This window comes from Panthera pardus, unplaced genomic scaffold (genome assembly GCF_024362965.1).
Source record: "Panthera pardus isolate Hobbes unplaced genomic scaffold, ASM2436296v1 HiC_scaffold_3, whole genome shotgun sequence".
NCBI lineage: Eukaryota > Metazoa > Chordata > Mammalia > Carnivora > Felidae > Panthera > Panthera pardus.
In genome coordinates this window covers 39,066-58,477 of record NW_026526876.1, presented here as the reverse complement: position 1 = coordinate 58,477, position 19,412 = coordinate 39,066, and positions in this window count along the sequence as shown.

Here is a 19,412-nt window from a genome sequence, read left to right as displayed (position 1 = left end):
CTATCTACAAACACAGTCACCTTCTTTTTGTTTTTAACGTTTATTTATTTTTGAGAGATGGAGACAGAGCACAAGTGGGGGACGGGCAGAGAGAGAGGGAGACACAGAATCCGAAGCAGGCGCCAGGCTCTGAGCTGCCAGCACAGAGCCCAACGCAGGGCTGGAACCCACGAACCCTGAGATCATGACCTGAGCCAAAGTCAGATGCTTAACCGGCTGAGCCACCCAAGCGCCCCCAAACACAGTCACCTTCTAAGGCACTGGGAGTTAGGGCTTCAACATATGAATTTTGGGGAACACAAGTCAGGCCATAACAGTTTATAAAGGTCTTCCCCATGTCAAGATTTATAGTTTCATCTTGATGTTTATGGTATCAAAGTTTATATTTCAATGCCACTTGGAATTTATTTTGATGTGTGGCATGGTTTTTATTGAGAAAAATATAAAGAAAGGTTTATAGGTAACATAAATGACAGTTTAAAGAATACTAATAAAATAAATACTCATGTTGTCACCACCCAGCCTCAGAAATAGAATATTCTACTTCTTCTGTGTATCTCAGCCTATGATATTTCCTTGCTTTTACTACAGATTTTCACCTGCACGTGTAATCTTTTTAAAAATGTTTTTAATGTTTATTTTAGAGAGAGACAGAGACAGAGACAGAGACAGAGATAGTGAGTGGGGGAGGGGCAGCGAGAGAGGGAGACATGGAATCTGAAGAAGGCTCCAGGCTCTGAGCTATCAGCACAGATCCCGATGCGGGGCTCGAACCCACGAGCTGGTGAGATCATGACCTGAGCCGAAGTTGGATGCTTCACTGACTGAGCCACCCAGGCAGCCCTGCATGTGTATTCTTGAACAGTATAGTGGCTTTTCCTCACATAGGGACTATCCTTTTGTGACATAATTTTTATTTTGTGTGTAATGTTGTCTCTGAGATTCATCCATGTTGTGGCATGCGGTTGACATACTTTTACAGTTTACCAGTCCATACTTTGCTATACCAAAATCTGTCTCATCATTTTAATGGACATTTAAGTGTTTCCAGCTTGTTGCTATTATGGGAATGCATCTGCTTTATGCTTTAGATAAGAATTAATGAAACAAGCAAGATACTCATTCAAACGTAGAATACAATGACAACAGTGGATGCTTCTGGTAACAGGGATCACGGTTCCTGCTATTCCTCATCCAAGCCTGCCTTTTCATTATTATTCTTAAACATTTGCCCAACTGTGAAATGCGAAAGGGTGTTTGACTTTGATTTCAGTTTGCATTTTATGTATTACTAATGACATTCAGCATCTTTAAAAAAATTTTTTTAACATTTTATTTATTTTATTGTTTAAAAAAATTTTTTTTTAATGTTTATTTATTTTTAATGTCAGAGCATGAATGGGGGAGGGTCAGAGAGAGGGAGACACAAAATCTGAAACAGGCTCCAGGCTCTGAGCTGTCAGCACAGAGCCCGACACGGGGCTTGAACTCACTGACCGTGAGATCATGACCTGAGCCGAAGTCAGCCGCTTAACCGACTGAGCCACCCAGGCGCCCCAGCATTTTATTTTAGAGAGACAGACAGACAGAGTGTGAACAGGGGAGGGACAGAGAGAGAGGGAGACACAGAATCCTAAGCAGGATCCAGGCTGTGAGCTGTTGGCACAGAGCCTGACACGGGGCTTGAACTCACGAGCTGGGAGTTCATGACCTGAGCCGAAGTTGGATGCTCAACTGACTGAGCCACCCAGGTGCCCCAACATTCAGCATCTTTTAAAATCCTCATTGGCCATCCATAGTTCCCCTTCCATGAGATGCCTATTTTTTTTCTTTTTGCCATCTTTTAATATTTATTTGTGAAAGTTCTTACAGGTATCACCTCCCACTTCATGGCTCTTCTCTTCCTTCTCTTCATGATGTCTCTAGATGAGCATGAGTTCTTAATTATAATATGATCATATTTATCAATGTTTCTCTTTATGTTTTACACTTTGTGTGACTCTTAAAGACATTTTTCATTCCCCTGACATAATAACATTCTCTTATGTACACTTCTAAAGATTTCATGCTTTCTGTCTTCCACCTTTAATCTTAAATTTACTTAGAGTTGATATTTATGCGTTATCTCTGATGAAAGGCAGCTTCCCTTCCAACAAAGCCTGGGGGAAGAAATTCCATACCACCCCCTCCATATCCACCTTCACCCAAAGCTACATATGGGCTTAAGATTCCATCTCTGAGGCTATTGAGGCTACAAGAAAAGGTAGAACAGGACAAGGGGGCAGAGAGAGATGGGGGGCTGCTATTTGCAGTGGATGATGGAGAAGCTCTAAAAGGGGGCATTTAAGTAGAAGCTATGAAGACAAAAAAGGAACGAGCCACTTAAATGCAAGAGGAGAAGCACATTTCAGGCAGACCAAAGTGAACATGGAAATGCTCTGCAGCAGGGCAGTGCCTGGAGATTTCAAAGAATGTCAAGGAGACTAGTGTGTTTGAAGCATGTGTGTGAGGAGGAGAGGGTGACGGGATTCTGATTTATTGTCACAAACTCCTTCTCTCCAAATCAGCCCCTATCCCTCTATCCGCTTGGAAAACTTCTCCCTGCCTTTCAAGAAACAACTCAGAGCTTCTTCTGGTTCCTGGACAGATCAAGCTGTAGCTCTAGTACACTGTGGTGGCCTTAACTCCCTGTCACCACTAGACAGTGAGTTTCGTAGAGACAGATTGCACTTGTTTCATTTTTGTATCCTTAGTGATAAGAATGGTCACAGCTCACTAAATACTGAACGAGTGAACAAATAAATGCAACAATGAGTGATTGTAATGAATGACATTTCCTTTTGTCTTTACCTTAGGCCACTGAGAGCCAGGTATAGGAGTTCAGGGCCACTGCTACACAGAATCTAGAAATGGTCAGTTCTGCCTTTCCCCATCTAGGAGCATTTTAGAAATGAGTTCAGGCCACAGCTTCCTACCAGGTCCCCTCAGTGAGAGGTAGTGATTGGCCAGCCCCATGGCTGTCTGTGCTCTCCCTGTTGGCTTGGAGGGTTGACCTCTCCCTGGCTCGGTGCTCCTTGACTCCCCTTGGCTGTCCCTGATTCGCAGGTACCTAATTGGTACAGGGAACTGAAGATGTGAAGTTTTTCCTTGACTTGGGTTGGACATCAGAACCCTGATTGGTATGAGCTTGCTTGAGTCAGCAGGATGTCAGCTGTCCATGGACAAAGGGCTGGCCATGCCTCCCTGGTCAGCTTTGCCTCAAAGACAACCTCTTGTCCTTTCAGCCCTGACTCTGCCTGTTCCCTAGCCTCACTGGGACCTCCTACATATCACAACGTCTGCTGCTCCTCACCCTAAGTACAGGAAGTAGATAACTTCTTCCTGATACTGAGAATGTCTGGGGCAGTGAGTTACGTGGCCAGCCCCAGCTTTAGAGTACAGTGATCAGCAGGGACCTGGCCAGCAATGTTGCATAGTCAGGATGAGCATAGTGGGCAAAGATGTTTGTGACCAAATAAGTCTTACCCAATAGGGTCAGGGGGACCAGGGCGGAATGAGATGTCCTAGAGGTTCAGGATTTCATAGAGCAGATCACAGCCCAGGAGAAGCCAGAGCCTTCACAGCAGATGGAGAGAGGAATAGGAAAACTGGGAATTGAATGTGAACCTAGTGCAGGGAAGGCAATACAAGAGGGAAAAAAGAAGCAGGGGTACCATTTAAAAAAAAAAAAGAAGCAGGGGTGCCTGGGTGGCTCAGTTGGTTAAGCATCCAACTTCAGTGCAGGTCATGATCTCACAGTATGTGGGTTTGAGCCCCGTGACAGGCTCTGAGCTGACAGTGAACACTTAAGAGGATAGATTTGATTTGCTAACTACGTTAATACCTTTAAAACCAGATGAAGATAATTCTTGTCTAGGAATCACAAGAAGTTCAACTGCCTTTGTGTTTTGTGCATTGGTTTCCGCTTGTTCCTGGCACTCCGAATTCCCTTTCCCTGTGCACACAGATGACCGTCACGGGGTCTTTTGTAGATGCCCAGTGATACTGGTTTCCAGTTCTGCACTTCACACATGTGTGGGCATCACCAGTCCTCCTCAGGCTCCTGATGGTCTTCCCTAAGGAATTCACAAGTGCTCCTGGTTTCAACTGCAGAGTTTTATTTTTATTTATTTTTCAGTTAGAGACAGAGACAGAGACAGAGCACGATCAGGGGAGGAGCAGAGAGAGAGGGAGACACAGAATCTGAAGCAGGCTTCAGGCTCTGAGCTGTCAGCACAGAGCCCGACGCGGGGCTTGAACCCACAAACCCTGAGGTTGTGATCTGGGCCAAAGTTGGATGCTTAACTGACGGAGCCACCCAGGTGCCCCTCAGCTGCAAATTTTATATACAAGTATCTACACTGCATGCTGAAGAGTTTAGTTTTAGTGATGCAGGAAGAAATTTGATCATGACTTGTTTTGGGGAAAGGCAGTGAAGTATCTTAAATTTCTGCTCCCAATTGATGCTAGCAAAAGACAATGGTTCTAATGAAGAAATGATCTCTTGAAAACTTTATACACACACACACACACACACACACACACACACACATATAATAATGATCAACCAGCATAAATGTGACCAGGCACAATCAGGCACCTTGCCCAAATCCACACACCTGTGACTGGTAGGCTTCCCGGAATGTTTCCCCATTGTGGCTTTTATTTCTTATGTTGGAGCACTCATTTCTTCTTTCTTTTTAAGGAGTGCAAAATTATATGTGTTTAGTGTAGACTATCTGGAACATGTAACATGTGTAAAGGAGAAAATAAAATTTTTCCTATGCAGAGATGGCCATTGTTAACATTTTGGTAATTTTTTGTTAGTCTTTAAGAAAATTGTATATGCGTACATATAATTTTTACAAAATTGTTACTCAGTTTTCACTGATACGACTTTGTATTTTGTCTATCGTTTTCAACCACCACAGCAGCAGGTACAAGATTGCTACTCCCTCACAAGGAGCTCTGGCTGTGAAGCAGGCTCAAACGAGTGTTTTGGGTTGTTTTTTTTTTTTTTTTTAATTTTTTTTAACGTGTATATATTTTGAGAGACACAGAGACAGAGCGTGAGTGGGGGAGGGGGAGAGAGAGGGAGACACAGGATCTGAAGCAGGCTCCAGGCTCTGGGCTGTCAACACAGAGCTCAACATGGGGCTTGAACTCACAAACCGTGAGACCATGAGCTGAAGTCTGACGCTTAACTGACTGAGCCACCCAAGTGCCCCAAACAGGTGTTTGAAATGAGAAATGAGGTATGATTATTTCATGGCCCTGATAAGACCAAGAAAGGCATTGTTATGTTTTTGAATGGCAGGTCTCAGATATTTGAATAGGATATTAAACAGCATCTCACACAGGGGTACTGGGGTGACTCAGATGGTTGAGTGTCCCAACTCTTGATTTTTGCTCCAGTCATGATCCCAGTGTTGTGGATCAAGCCCCACATTGGGCTCCGTGCTGAACATGGAGCCTGCTTAAGATTTTCTCTCTCCTCCCTCTGTGCCTCTCCCCCACTGGTTCTCTCTGTCTCTGTCTCTCTCTCTCTCTCTCTCTCTCAAAACAAGACAAACAACAGCATCTCCCGACTAAACAATCATGATATTTATTAATGAGGTTTAGATACCAATATTTCTTAATGAAACTAAACCGTAGTGAAAACCAACCTGACCACCAAAAATCTGACCGCTCACAACGTGATGATCTTTTCTCATGTTTAGGAAACAAATAATTCTGTGCTGTCGGCACACTCAAGCGCCCCGACATATTTAGAAACCACATCCAAATACTGGCATCTTCAAATTTGAAATATAATGCCTTTGATGATAACATACTCAGAGTTAGCATCTGAAAAACAAATTGCCCTCGATGATAAATCTCTGTAACTCGTGGGCCCAATTTCACTAGAATATCCTGCACAATCTGACACGGCCCACAGAACACTTGATGTTATTTCTGATCATCTGTAGTGTGAATTTGAAGTTTGTAATTTAGAGAAATAGAGAACGAGAGAGGAGACAAGTACTTGGAATCTGATCATTTCCTTACATATAAATGAGTCAGTGAAGTATGACTATTTTTATTTTTATGGCATTTAAAATCAATTTTTAAGTTTATTTATTTATTTTGAAAGAGAGAGAGAGAGAGAGAGAGAGAACCAGTGGGGGAGGGGCAAAGAGAGAGGGGGGCAGAGGATCCAAAGTGGGCTCCGCACTGACAGGAGTGAGCCTGACATGGGGCTACAAGCCCATGAACCATGAGATCATGACCTGAACCAAAGTCTAACACTTAACTGACTGAGCCGCACTGGTGCCCTAAGTATCACTATTTTTTAAAGATTGTTGCACACTTTACGTTTTCTGATGAATATATTATAAATTTTACTTACATTTTGTGGTGAGCATGTGTAACCAGTGTCCATTAATTGGTCTGCATGGACAAGAAAGTTTTGTTGCAAAGCAAGGTATCAGTAGGGGTTATTTGAGGTGAAGAGAGGAAAAAAGTGACCCAGTTTCATGATTTTACCTAAATCAAAATTAAGAGTTGAATATGCTCTCTCATGACAATGTATGGCTGGCTAGGATGAAGGGAGGGGAAGCAGGAAGGTGAACACAGGTGGAGAGTGAAGGTTGCAGTGAGGGCTAAAAAGGTACATGAATAACATGGAAGAAATCAGCAATGATTTGTCACAAGCTAACTAATGGCCATCGATAATTCTCCAAAGTAGAAAATAAAAATGATGTAAAATCAAAATAAAACAACTATATAAAGTAATAAAAAATGCAATGATATGAAAATAAAAGTTACATAATTATATTAAAAATTATATAAAATTGATACAATAAAATTATAAAATAATCGTATAAAATAGGATAATATATATACTAATAAAAATAAAATAAATATACACATAATTATATAAAATAAATATATAAAATAAAAGTATACCAAAGATCACAGTGAAAGGATCTATTGTTTAAATTCTAGTTTTATACGTTTCTTATTCTGCAATTTAACATTATACTAAGAAATTTGTCATATTTTTTTGGATAGAACTTTTTGTGAAAAGGAAGAAAGAAAGAAAAAGAAAGACAGAAAAGAAGAAAAGAAGAAAAAGAAAGGAAGAAAGAAAGAGTTTCTGCCTATAGAGTAGGGAGATTTGGCAACAGTTGTCTAGTGAAATTTCATAACTGTTATGGATCAGTGACTTGCACATGCTACCTATTCATCCCCCTTCAAAACAGGAGAGTCTAGGGGCGCCTGGGTGGCTCAGTCAGTTAAGCGTTCAACCTCAGCTCAGGTCATGATCTCACAGTTCATGAGTTCAAGCCCTACGTCAGACTCTGTGTTGACAGCTTGGAGGCTGGAGCCTGCTTCAGATTCTGTGTCTCCCTCTCTCTCTGCTCTGCCCCTGCTCATGCATGCACCCCCCCCCCCCCGCACTCTCAAAAATAAATAAACGTTAAAAAAATTTTAAACAAAAAAACCAGGAGGATCTATGTGCTTACTTTGTCTCAGTCTCACTATTATATGTCAAGTGTACATACTGGAAAATAACTTGCGTTTTCAATCACTTAGTCCTCCGATCGAGAGTGGCAGCCAGACCCAGTGTAGGTGACGAGATCCTAGACTTGAAACATGATAAGATTGGGTAAACCTCTCTGGGGTCTTGAGAGGAAGGGAGTATATTTTGTATGTGGGACTTATTTGAATAATTATGGTCGAGGAGAGGAAGATGGTATGTTATTTTTCCCTCTGTGTCTAAATCCCTTTACAGTATTACTTTGAAGACTTTCCCGTTAAGTCATGAAGTCTGTCTCCCCACCACCTGAATCAGGGCTGGCCTTGTGACTTCCTTTAACAAATAGAATGCGACAGAGGTGACTTGTGCCAGTTTCAAGCATAGACCTCAAGTTTTTGTTCTCTCTTAGAACCCCATTTGAAGACTGAGCTAGCCTCCTGGATACTGAGACACGTGGCTCAGGTGCCTCCAGTATGTCTCAAGCTGCAGCTGACCTTAGACACGTGAAAGAACCCAGCTGAAAGGAGAAGCGCCACCCAGCTGAGCCCAGACTAAAACTGTCCGTCCTACAGAAGCATGACCTAAATAGTTGTTTTAAACCAGTAAATTTTAGCAGGAGCTAATTTATACCGCCCCAGACAACTTATTACCTTGTAAAATCTTAGTAGACGAAAGGCTTTCTTTAAAAAGTGTAAAGTAGCAGAAGGATTCACTGCTACTTTCTAATTGAAAAGCCACCAATCCCAAACTATTATTTTATTGTCACAAAGGATTTTCTAAGTACCTGGCTGGCTCAGTCGGTAGAGCATATGACGCTCATGTGACACATGAGTTCAAGCCCCACATTGGACAAGGAGCCTACAGATAATTTTCTTTCCTTTTATTGTACATACAACTTGCACTTCATATAATGGGCTTATTGAAACTTTTGAGTCTGGTGTGCTTAAACACGTGTATGAGCTGTGTGAAGCTAATAAAAAGCACTGGATATTTATAGCGTCTTTCATAGTGATTATGCAGACAAGTCATGAATTGACTCTCCAGTGAAAAAGAGAAAAACTTCCATTATTTTACTAATTGTACAGATCAAAGGAGCATTTCATTTGATGATGATTTCACATTAGCTTCATGGAATAATTGTTTTCCAGTCTTCTTTAATCCTAAGGCTATATAAGCTTCTTGTTTCACTGGAAACTTGGCCCCAAAAGGGATCTATTTATTCTATTACTGCTTTTATTCAGGAGATAACTATGGGGAACTATACCAGTTTTTTTTTTTTAACACTTATTCATTTTTGAGAGAGAGAGAGAGAGAGAGAGAGAGAGAACACGAGTGGGGGAGGGGCAGAGAGAAAGGGAGACACAGAATCTGAAGCAGTCTCCATGCTCTGAGCTGTCAGCACAGAGCCGGATGCGGAGCTCGAACTCACGGACCGCCAGATCTCATGGACCTGAGCTGAAGTCAGACACTTAACCGAATAAGCCACCCCGGTGCCCCCAAAAGTATTCCAGTTTTAATGGAACATATCATAAACAGAATGGAAATGAAGCTCATCTTTTATAGCAGGACCTGTTCATGAAGACAGTCATACTGATTTTCTACCATATACAACTAAAAGGGAAACAATTCCATTTGCAATGGCATCCAAAAGGACAAAATACCCAGGAATAAATTTAACCAAGGAGGTGAAAACGTATACACTGCAAAGTATAAGACATTAATGAAGGAAATTGAAGAAGACACAAATAAATGGAAAGATATTCTTTGCTCATGGATTGGAAGAAATAATGTTGTTAAACACACTACCCAAAGCAATGCACAGATTCTGGGCAATCCCTATCAAAATTCCAGTGGCATTTTTCACGGAAATAGAATAATTCTAAAATTTGTATGGAGCCACAAAAGACCCTGAAAAGTTGACGCAATCTTGAGAAAGAAGAAGGTGGAAGATGATTAAATTACGAAATTTTGCAAATTTTGGGTTTGAAAGTGAATGGCTAAGAAAGAATTCTTCAGATATTTTGGGTACAAAAAGGTCATTTTATTATAGCATAGGGACAGGACCTGTGGGCAGAGAGAGTTGCACTGGAATTGTGAGGAGTGATTGATTATATACTTTTTTTTTGGTTAAAGTTTATTTATTTTGAGAGAGAGCGAGAGCGAGCAGGGGGAGGGCAGAGAGAGGGAGAGAGAATCCCAAGCAGATTCCATATTGCCAGCACAGAGCTCTGACGTGGGACTCCATCTCACAAACCCAAATGGTGAGATCGTGACCTGAGCTAAGATCAGGAGAGGGACACTGTAACCCACTGAGCCACCCAGGTGCCCCTGATTGTATACTTTTAATTAGTGGGGGTTAGGATAGTGTAAGTCTCTAAAGAATTTGGAAGTGAGGCTTTCAGGACCTTGAGGGGCTAGCTGCTGTTAAGACGATTTTTATCTTAGTCTTTAATAAAACATAAACATGAAGGCATGAATGCAGCCATGAGGTCCTTGAGGAAGGTCACGCTCTGCATGTTTCAGGTATCTGTCAGTGGGCTGCAGGCTGTAAGATTTAATTTAAGCTCTATTTCTCTTGCCTTTGTTTCTCTCATCATTTCCCTCCTCGCCAACAACTTTGACCCTTAAATCTTTAAGGTTGTTGAAGGTGGAAGGTCTCAAGTTCTGTAACTCCTTCCTGTTGAACAGGAGGGTAGAGATGTCCTCATCCTTACTTGTGGGTCAAGGTTGGTCAGTTGAGAATTTAATAGGATTAGGAAAGGTTAAGGCAGCTGTATCTAGAGTTGATAACCTATGGGTATCTCCTTGAGTAGAAAGGATCATCTGTCAGCTTGAAGTTAAGGCAGTGAGGGAGTCTCAGCACCAGGTGGAGAGACATGGGGAAAAAACATCAAAACATGATTGGAATAACAAAAAGAAAAAAGAAGCCCAAATAAGAGTCTTTTGAGGGGCCCCTGGGTGGCTCAGTCGGTTGAGCGTCTTACTTCGGCTCAGATCATGATCTCACGGTCTGTGAGTTTGAGCCCCGCATCGGGCTCTGTGCTGACAGCTCAGAGCCTGGAGCCTGCTTCGGATTCTGTCTCTCTCTCTCTCTCTCTCTCTCTCTGTCCCTCCCCCACTCATGCTCTGTCTCCCTCTGTCAAAAATAAATAAACATTAGGAAAAAAAGGGTCTTTTGATAGCTGACAAACATCTTCCTTTAGTCCAGGAATTTAACCAATTATTAAAGGAAAGAGAGGGATTGTTTAAAACACCAACTTTGAGTATTTATGTCAGAAACCCAGAAGAATTTTTGTGGTAATCTGAAATGTATACACAGTGTTCTGTTTTTATGAGAACACAAGTTTCACCATGTGCAGCTGTTAAAACATCTAATGCCATTTTATTTTGTAGAACTGCTTCATGCATTTATTTCAGTGTTTAATAATATAATGCAGTTTTGAGTGTCATTTAAGGCCTTAATTGTGTAGCAGGTGGTGTTAACTATCAAAATGATTTGTTTAGTAAGCAATGAGGTAATTAATAAGAGGCACTTCTATGGAAACAAAAGAAAAAATATAGGTTAATGGTTAGAGCAAATTATAAACCCAGTATCTTAGTCTCGTGTGCTGCAGGTGAGAAGATTTTTTAGATGTCAGGTTTTAAGTGTCCTCAGATGGAGTGGGAACAGGCAGCAGCAGGAAGCAAGATGGGTATTTCTGGTTTGTAATTCAAATACCTCTGATGATCTTTTTGAATGGTCTATAGAGCAGCAGGCACAGAGATTGTCTATACGTGAGTTTTTGTGGCAATTTCTCTTAGGTTTACCTCAAGGTGTTAGCTTTGATAAAAAACATTTAAAGACAATCAGAACTAGAATTTAACATCTGCAAAGATATGTTATCGAAACCTAATTTTTCATGATCACCCTTATTTCCAGAGATAGCCAAAGCAAGACTAATGTGTTTATAAAACAGGTCCAATTTTAACAAACTTGGCCTAATTATGTACGTAAGTTCAGCAAGAATCACGATTGATCATATAAATCTTTTAAAATTTGCTTTTCTGGAACTTTTTGTAAGGAATCTGTTGAAATTTTAGTAGCCTCTCAAGGCCAGAAGCCAAGCCAAGTACTTGTCCTCAGACATGCCTACAATACTTGTAGATTTGGGTGAATTCCTCAAAATATCCGAGGTTCCTGCACCTGCCAGGAAGTGACATTCTTTATTCACCTTGGTAAGGCCGCTGGATAAGCAAGGTATCAGGTCAACATTTCCAAGGGGCTTTATGGCTTCATATTTCAGAAAGTCAACCTCAGTTCCTTCAAGTTGTATGGTCATATCTGAGTCTATTCATGTGTCTCAAATATGACATTTCCAGTCAAAGCCTTGGCAAAGTAACCAATCTTTCCAATGGTGTCCTATTGCAAGCAGAACAAATTGTTATTGAACTTACACAAATTATTATAATTGCTATGAAAGAAAGAATATTCACTGAAGGTTTCTGAATTTCAGACCGTTCAGGCAGAGAGAAAAGTTAAATGCTTCTAATTGTTCACAAAGGAATATTTTATTACGCTTTTGTATATTATAGATAGCCTAAGAGAAAATTTCCTTAATCTGGAAGAGCAAATATTAGAGAACCAGCAATGTTTCAAAACAAGATCATTAAAACTATATTCATTTTCTTCAGTTCATTTAGTTTCATATTACTAATTCTTGATCAGTTTGAATGCAGCTTTTCCCATTAGTTCAGGAAATTCTTGCCCATTTCAGTTTTACGCTTTTATTTTATTTTGTAAAGTTTACGTATTTATTTTTGAGAGAGACAGAGAGCATGAGCAGGGGAGGTGCAGAGAGAGAAGGGGACAGAGGATCTGAAGCTGCCTCTGTGCTGACAGCAGAGTCTGATGTGGGGCTTGAACTCACAAACTGTGAAATCATGACCTGAGCCGAAGTCAGACACTTAACCAGCTGAGCCACCCAAGCGCCCCCAAGTTTTACAATTTTAAAGATATCAAAAACATGTATTTGTCTTAAAAAGTACTTTTTTATGAATCTTCTTGAAGATGAAATTCATTTTATAAAAGACAAAAGACTATAATGCAGTTGACAAAGAAATTTAGTTATTTATGACATAACATTCCAATGATCAGGATATCAAGTGAGGACCTTCTATCCAAAACAAATTAAAACATCAGGAATTTTATACATATATATGTATGTATAAATATATGTGTGTGTGTGTGTGTGTGTATTTGAACAGTTACAACATTTGCCCAAGTGCAACACAAACTAAGGTTTATCATTATTTGTTGACAGTGCTTTGGAAGTAACCAAATAAGCCTAATTTGTCAAAAAGACTTCATTTACAATCCAAATATTAGGGAAGTTTATTGCCACCTCAGGAAGTTTTAAAGTACATGCCTAAATAGAGTTATGGATCATTATAAAACTTAATTATTTATTTAACCAAGGTGGCAATAAGAGATTTTTAAGGCAAATATGTAGGGTTATATAGTTGTTACCAAAACTTAGCTCTGACAGTACTGAGAAGTTTTAACTTTTTTTAAGTTACCAAAGACCAGATAAAGACAAAACACAGAAACTTGGGTTTTCTGGGCAGACAAAATAGAAGAAAACAAACAAACAAACAAACTTGGTTTACATTTTCATATCAAGAGTAAACCAACATTCCAAGAAAACGTTGTCTTTTTAATAGAGAGAAAAGCAGAATTTTAATTTTGTGACAGTGTGCTTTTAAAATTCATTTTTTAATTTTTTATTTAATTTTATTAAAATTTTTAAACATTTATTTATTATTGAGAGACAGAGAGAGACAGAGCATGAGCAGGGGAGGAGCTGAGAGACAGGGAGACACAGAATGTGAAGCAGGATCCAGGCTCCGGGCTGTCAGCACAGAGCTTGATGCGGGGCTAGAACTCACAAAACTGTGAGATCTTGACCTGAGCCGAAGTCAGATGCTCAACCGACTGAGCCACCCAGGTGCCACTAAAATTCATATTTTAAATCTTAGTCTGACCACACAAAATTCTTTCTAAGGCTTTCTCTTTACAGACCTTCTACAACTTTCTTTTGCATTCAGATTTTGACCTAAGCCACTTTTCTCCAAAGAACCAGTCTCCTTTAGGACAAAATTACTTTCTTTTACCCTCAACTAAAATGTATTCCCATTTCTTAGATCTTTGTTACATATCTCCTGCTTTTCTTTTTTTTTCAAACTACTAACTCCCTTTTTTTTCTTTAAATTTTATTTTTTTAATTTATATCCAAATTAGCATATAGTGCAGCAATGATTTCAGGAGTAGATTCCTTAATGCCCCTTACCCATTTAGTCCATCCCCCCTCCCACAACCCCTCCAGCAACCCTCTGTTTGTTCTCCATATTTAAGAGTCTCTTCTGTTTTGTCCCCCTCCCTGTTTTTATATTATTTTTGCTTCCCTTCCCTTGTGTTCATCTGTTCTGTGTCTTTAAGTCCTCATATGAGTGAAGTCACTGATATTTGTCTTTTTCTGCCTAACTTTGCTTAGCATATTACTCTCTAGTTCCATCCACGTAGTTGCAAATGGTAAGGTTTCATTCTTTTGCATTGCCAAGTAATAATCATATGTATATACACAACATCTTCTTTATCCATTCATCCATCGATGGACATTTGGGCTCTTTCCGTACTTTGGCTATTGTTGATAGCACTGCTATAAACATTGGGATGCATGTGGCCCTTCAAAACAGCATACCTGTATCCCTTGGATAAATACCTAGTAGTGCAATTGCTGGGTCTTGGGGTATTCCTATTTTTAATTTTTGGAGGAACCTCCATACTGTTTTCCAGAGTGGCCACACCAGCTTGCATTCCCACCAGCAATGCAAAAGAGATCCTCTTTCTCTGCATCCTTGCCAACGTCTGTTGTTGCCTGAGTGGTTAATGTTAGCCATTCTGACAGGTGTGAGGTGGTATCTCATTGTGGTTTTGATTTGTATTTCCCTGATGAAGAGTGATGTGGAACATTTTTTCATGTGTCTGTCGGTGGGCCATCAGGATGTCTTCTTTGAAGAATTGTCTATTCATGTCTTTTGCCCATTTCTTCCCTGGATTATTTGTTTTTTGGGTGTTGAGTTTGATAAGTTCTTTATAGATTTTGGTTACTACCCTGTGTCTGATATGTCATTTGCAAATATCTTCTCCCATTCTGTCAGTTGCCTTTTAGTTTTGCTGATTGTTTCCTTAGCTGTGCAGAAGTTTTATTTTGATGAGGTCCCAATAGTTCAGTTTTGCTTTTGTTTCTCTTGCCTCCAGAGATGCGTTGAGTAAGAAGTTGCTGCAGCCAAGATCAAAAAGGTTTTTGCCTGCTTTCTCCTGTAGCATTTGGATGGCTTCCTGACTTACATTTAGGTCTTTCTTCCATTTTGAGTTTATTTTTGTGTATGGTATAAGAAGGTGGTCTAGGTTCATTCTCCTGCATGTTGGTGTCCAATTTTCCCAGCACCACTTGCTGAAGAGACTTTTTATTCCATTGGATATTCCTTCCTGCTTTGTCAAAGATTAGTTGGCCATACGTTTGTGGGTCCATTTCTGGGTTCTCTATTCTGTTCCATTGATTTGAGTGTTTTTGTGCCAGTACCATACTGTCTTGATGATTACAACTTTGTATTACAGCTTGAAGTTGGGATTGTGATGCCTCCTGCTTTGGTTTTCTCTTTCAAGATTGCTTTGGCTATTTGGGGTCTTTTCTGGTTCCATACAAATTGTAGGCTCATTTGTTCTAGCTCTGCGAAGGATGCTGGTGTCATTTTGATAGGGATTGCATTGAATATGTAGATTGCTTTGGGTAGTATCAACATTTTAACAATATTTGTTCTTCCTATCCAGGAGCATAGAATCTTTTTCCACTTTTTTGTGTCTTCTTCAGTTTCTTGCATAAGCTTTCTATAGTTTTCATTGTATAGATTTTCCACCTTTTTGGTTAGATTTATTCCTAGGTGTTTTATGGACTTTGGTGCAATTGTAAATGGGATCGATTTCTTGATTTCTCTTTCTGTTGCTTCATTGTTGATATATAGGAATGCAACTGATTTCTGTGCATTGATTTTATATCCTGCAACTTTGCTGAATTCATGAATCTGTTCTAGCAGTGTTTTGGTGGAATCTTTTGGGTTTTCCATATAGAGTATCATGTCATTTGCCAAGAGTGAAAGTTTGACGTCCTCCTGGCTGATTTGGGTGCCTTTTATTTCTTTGTATTGTCTGATTGCAGAGGCTAATACTTCCAATACTAGGTTAAATAAGAGTGGTGACAGTGGACATCCCTGTTGTATTTCTGATCTTAGGGGGAAAACTCTCAATCTTTCCCCATTGAGGATGATATTAGCATTGGGTCTTTTGTTTATGGCTTTTATGATCTCAAGGTATGATCCTTCTATCCTTACATTCTTCAGGGTTTTTATCAAGAAAGGATGCTGTATTCTGTCAAATGCTTTCTCTGCATCTATTGAGAGGATCATATGGTTCTTGTCCTTTCTTTTATGGATGTGATGAATCACATTGACTGTTTTGTGGATATGGAACCAGCCCTGCATCCCAGGTAAAAATCCCACTTGGTCGTGGTGAATAATTTTTTTAATGTATTGTTGGATCTGGTTGGCTAATATCTTGTTGAGGATATTTGCATGCATGTTCATCAGGGAAATTGGTCTCTAGTTCTCCTTTTTAGTGGGGTCTCTGTCTGGTTTTGGAATCAAGGTAATGCTGGCTTCATAGAAAGAGTTTGGAAGTTTTCTTTCCATTTCTATTTTTTGGAACAGCTTCAAGAGAATAGGTGTAAAGTCTTCCTTAAATGTTTGGTGGAATTCCCTTGGAAAGGCATCCAGCCCTGGACTCTTGTTTTTTGGAAGATTTTTGATTACTAATTCGATTTCTTTACTGGTTATGGGTCTGTTAAAATTTTCTGTTTCTTCCTGTTTCAGTTTTGGTAGTGTATATGTTTCTAGAAAATTGTCCATTCCTTCCAGATTGCCCATTTTATTGGCATTTAATTGCTCATAATACTGTCTTATTATTGTTTTTATTTCTGCTGTGTTGGTTGTGATCTCTCCTTCTTCATTATTGATTTTTTTTATTTAGTTCCTTTCCTTTTTTTTTTTTTTCATCCAACTGGCTAGTGGTTTATCAATTTTGTGAATTCTTCCAAAGAACCAGCTTCTGGTTTCATCGATCTGTTCTACTGGTTTGGTTTGGTTTGGTTTGGTTTGGTTTGGTTTTGATAGCAATAATTTCTTCTCTAATCTTTATTATTTCCTGTATTCTGCAGGTTTTGGGTTTTATTTGCTATTCTTTTTCCAGCTCTTTAAGGCGTAAGGTTAGGTTGTATATCTGAGATCTTCTTCCTTCTTTAGGAAGGCCTGGATTGCTATATATTTTCCTCTTATGACCACCTTTCTTGCATCCTAGAGGTTTTGGGTTGTGATGTTATCATTTTCATTGGCTTCCATGAACTTCTTAACTTCTTGGTTAGCCCATTCATTCTTTAGTAAGATGTTCTTTAGTCTCCAAATATTTGTTACCTTTCCAAAATTTTTCTTGTGATTTATTTCGAGTTTCATAGCGTTGTGGTCTAAAAATATGCACTGTACGATCTCAGTCTTTTTGTACTTGTTGAGGGATGATTTGTGTCCCAGTATGTGGTCTATTCTGGAGAACATTCTGTGTACACTGGAGAAGAATGTATATTCTGCTACTTTCGGATGAAATGTTCTGAATATATCTGTTGAGTCCATCTGGTCCAGCGTGTCATTCAAAGCCATTGTTTCCTTGTTGATTTTCTTAAAAAAATTTTTTTTTAAATATTTACTTATTTTTGAGAGAGAGACAGAGTGTGAGCAGGGGAAGAGAAGAGAGAGAGGGAGACACAGGATCTAAAGCAGGCTCCAGGCCCTGAGCTGTCAGCACAAAGCCTGACATGGGGCTCGAACTCACGAACTGTGAGATCGTGACCTGAGCCGAAATCAGATGCTCAACCAACTGAGCCACCCAGGTGCCCCCTTGTTGATTGTCTGATTAGATGGTCTCTCCATTGCTGTGAGTGGGATGTTGAAGTCCCTTACTATTATGGTATTACTATCGATGAGTTTCTTTATGTTTCTGATTAATCGATTTATGTATTTGGGTGCTGTCACATTTGGTGCATAAATGTTTACAATTGTTAGGCCTTCTTGGTGGATAGACTCTGTGATTATGATATAATGCCCTTCTTCATCGCTTGATACAGTCTTTATTTTAAAGTCTAGATTGTCTGATAAAAATATGGCTACTCCAGCTTTCTTTTGTTGACCATTAGCATGATAGATGGTTCTCCATCCCCTTACTTTCAATATGAAGGTATCTTGTAAACAGCATATGGATGGATCTTGTTTTCTTATCCATTATGTTACTCTGTGTCTTTTGGTTGGAGCATTTAGTCCATTGACGTTTAGCATGAGTACTGAAAGATGTGAATGTTATGTTGCTTGTAGAATTGGAGTTCTGGTGGTGTTCTCTGGTCCTTTCTAGTGTTTGTTGCTTTTGGTATGTATGTATGTATGTATGTATGTATGTATTTCATCTTTTTTCCCCTCAGAGTCCCCCTTAAAATTTCTTGCAGGGCTGGTTTAGTGGTCACAAACTCCATTAATTTTTGTTTGTCTGGGAACTTTTTATCTCTCCTTCTATTTTGAATGACAGCCTTGCTGCATAAAGAATTCTTGGCTGCATATTTTTCTGATTCAGCACATGGAATATATCTTGCCACTCCTTTCTGGCCTGCCAAGTTTCTGTGGATAGGTCTGCTGCAAACCTGATCTCTCTTCCCTTGTAGGTTAAGGACTTTTTTCCCTTGCTGCTTTCATGATTCTTTCCTTGACTGAGTATTTTGTGAATTTGACTATGATATGCCTTGTGATGGTCAGTTTTTGTTGACTCTAATGGGAGTTCTCTGTGCTTCCTAGATTTCGATGCCTGTGTCTTTCCCCAGATTAGGAAAGTTTTCTGCTATGATTTGCTCACATAATCCTTCTACCCCTATTTCTCTCTCTTCCTCTTCTAGGACCCCTATGATTCTGATGTTGTTCCTTTTTAATGAGTCACAGATTTCTCTAATTCCTTTTTTTTTTTTTAATTTTTTTTAACATTTATTTATTTTTGAGACAGAGAGAGACAGAGCATGAATGGGGGAGGGGCAGAGAGAGAGGGAGACACAGAATCGGAAGCAGGCTCCAGTCTCTGAGCCATCAGCCCAGAGCCCGACGCGGGGCTCGAACTCACGGACCGCGAGATCGCGATCTGAGCTGAAGTCGAACGCTCAACCGACTGAGCCACCCAGGTGCCCCGAGAGCGAGTTTCAAAAGCACAAAGGTTTTATAGGGGTCTAGGGGCAGTTGGTGAGGTAATGGCTGTGGCCTCAGCCGATTGGCTGGGGAAGGGTCGTGGCCTCAGCCGATTGGCTGGGGAAGGGTTGGAGTCCCGTTACGCAGGTCGCCAGGCATGTTTTGATCGGGAAGTTTGAACGGGTGAGTGGGAGGTTACTCAAGGGGAGGAGGTGTGGTCTGAGGTTTCTGTGATTTTCCCGGAAAGGGGCCATGTTGGGGACATAGTCACTCAAGGTAGAGGACACAAAATAAGATGGAGTTGGCTGGTGTAGGTCCGCTGTTTCATTCCCCCCTTGTCGTGTAGCTTGCGGACCCAATCATGGGACTGGCTGCATTTCTATTTTGTAAAGGTTCTGCGCATGGAATCCGGGGGTGTATGGTGACAAGGGGAACAGAGTTTGGAGGTCAACGCAGAGTTCTGGGAACCAAGTGTCCCTGGGGTGGCTCTGGG